A 2,853-nucleotide genomic window follows, 5' to 3' on the forward strand; every position below is an offset into this window, starting at 1 on the left:
ACAGGAAAAGAAATCAGCCCTCGACAACTTAAGCGGCAGAAAAATATTTTTTTGAAAAAATCCCTAAGCCCCGGGGTCACAATTTCATCCAAAATCCGACTTTCGGCAATTCACTCAAAAATGGTGCCAAACGGTTGCAAACGCTCCGCTGAAATGTTTGGCAGTGGAAACAGAAGGGTATTTATCACAGGAAAAGAAATTAGCAATCGACAACTTATCCGGCAGAAAAAGATTTTTTTGAAAAAATCCCTAAGCCCGGGGTCACAATTTCATCAAAAATCTGACTTTCGGCAACTCACTCAAAAATGTTGCCAGGACGTTTGCAAATGCTCCGCTGAAAGGTTTGGGAGTCGAAACAGAAGGGTATTTATCACAGGAAAAGAAATCAGCCCTCGACAACTTAAGCGGCAGAAAAATAATTTTTTGAAAAAATCCCTAAGCCCCGGGGTCACAATTTCATCAAAAATCTGACTTTTGGCAATTCACTCAAAAATGGTGCCAAACGGTTGCAAATGCTCCCCTGAAAGGTTTGGCAGTCGAAACACAAGGTTTTTTATCACAAGAAAAGAAATCAGCCCTGGGCAACTTAACCGGCAGAAAAAATATTTTTTTGAAAAAATCCCTAAGCCCCGGGGTCACAATTTCATCAAAATCTGACTCTCGGCAATTCACTCAAGAATGGTGCCAAACGGTTGCAAAATGCTCTCATGAAATGTTTGGCGGTCGAAACAGAAGGCTTTTTATCACAAGACAAGAAATCAGACCTCGACAAGTTAACCGGCGGAAGAAGTTTTTTTACAAAATTCCTAAGCCCCGGGGTCACAATTTCAGAAAAAAGTGTGACTTTTGGCAATTCACTCAAAAATGGTGCCCAACAGTTGCAAATGCTTCCCTGAACGGTTTGGCGGTCGAAACAGAAGGCTTTTTATCACAGGACAAGAAATGAGACCTCGACAACATAACCGGCAGAAAAATTGTTTTTTGAAAAAATCGCTAAGCCCCGGGGTCACAATTTCAGAAAAAATGTGACTTTTGGCAATTCACTCAAAAATGGTGCCCAGCGGTTGCAAATGCTTCCCTGAACGGTTTGGCGGTCGAAACAGAAGTCTTTTTATCACAGGGCAAGAAATGAGACCTCGACAACTTAACTGGCGGAAGAAGATTTTTTTGAGAAAATCCCTAAGCCCCGGGGTCACAATTTCAGAAAAAATGTGACTTTTTGCAATTCACTCAAAAATGGTGCCCAACGGTTGCAAATGCTCCCCTGAAAAGTTTGGCGGTCGAAACAGAAGGCTTTTTAGCACAGGAAAAGAAATCAGACCATGACAACTTAACCGGCAGAAAAATTGTTTTTTGAAAAAATCCCTAAGCCCCGGGGTCACAATTTCAGAAAAAATGTGACTATTGGCAATTCACTCAAAAATGGTTCCCAACGGTTGCAAATGCTCCCCTGAACGGTTTGGCGGTCGAAACAGAAGGCTTTTTATCACAGGACAAGAAATCAGACCTCGACAAGTTAACAGGCGGAAGAAGTTTTTTTCCAAAAAAATCCTAAGCCCCGGGGTCACAATTTCAGAAAAAATGTGACTTTTGGCAATTCACTCAAAAATGGTGCCTAACGGTTGCAAATGCTCCCCTGAACGGTTTGGCGGTCGAAACAGAAGTCTTTTTATCACAGGACAAGAAATGAGACCTCGACAACTTAACTGGTGGAAGAAGATTTTTTTGAAAAAATTCCTAAGCCCCGGGGTCACAATTTCAGAAAAAATGTGACTTTTTGCAATTCACTCAAAAATGGTGCCCAACGGTTGCAAATGCTCCCCTGAAAAGTTTGGCGGTCGAAACAGAAGGCTTTTTAGCACAGGAAAAGAAATCAGACCATGACAACTTACCCGGCAGAAAAATTGTTTTTTGAAAAAATCCCTAAGCCCCGGGGTCACAATTTCAGAAAAAATGTGACTATTGGCAATTCACTCAAAAATGGTTCCCAACGGTTGCAAATGCTCCCCTGAACGGTTTGGCGGTCGAAACAGAAGGCTTTTTATCACAGGACAAGAAATCAGACCTCGACAAGTTAACAGGTGGAAGAAGTTTTTTTCCAAAAAAATCCTAAGCCCCGGGGTCACAATTTCAGAAAAAATGTGACTTTTGGCAATTCACTCAAAAATGGTGCCTAACGGTTGCAAATGCTCCCCTGAACGGTTTGGCGGTCGAAACAGAAGTCTTTTTATCACAGGACAAGAAATGAGACCTCGACAACTTAACTGGCGGAAGAAGATTTTTTTGAAAAAATTCCTAAGCCCCGGGGTCACAATTTCAGAAAAATGTGACTTTTTGCAATTCACTCAAAAATGGTGCCCAACGGTTGCAAATGCTCCCCTGAAAAGTTTGGCGGTCGAAACAGAAGGCTTTTTAGCACAGGAAAAGAAATCAGACCATGACAACTTAACCGGCAGAAAAATTGTTTTTTGAAAAAATCCCTAAGCCCCGGGGTCACAATTTCAGAAAAAATGTGACTTTTGGCAATTCACTCAAAAATAATACCCAGCGGTTGCAAATGCTCCCCTGAAATGTTTGGTGGTCGAAACAGAAGGCTTTTTATCACAGGACAAGAAATCAGACCTCGACAACATAACCGGCGGAAGAAGTTTTTTTGAAAAAATTCCTAAGCTCCGGGGTCACAATTTCAGAGAAAATGTGACTTTCGGCAACTCACTCAAAAATGGTGCCCAACGGTTGCAAATGCTCCCCTGAACGGTTTGGCGGTCGAAACAGAAGGCTTTTTATCACAGGACAAGAAATCAGACCTCGACAAGTTAACCGGCGGAAGAAGTTTTTTTCCAAAAAAATCCT

This window comes from Podarcis filfolensis (genome assembly GCF_964270895.1).
Source record: "Podarcis filfolensis genome assembly, chromosome: 8".
Classification (NCBI taxonomy): Eukaryota; Metazoa; Chordata; class Lepidosauria; order Squamata; family Lacertidae; genus Podarcis; species Podarcis filfolensis.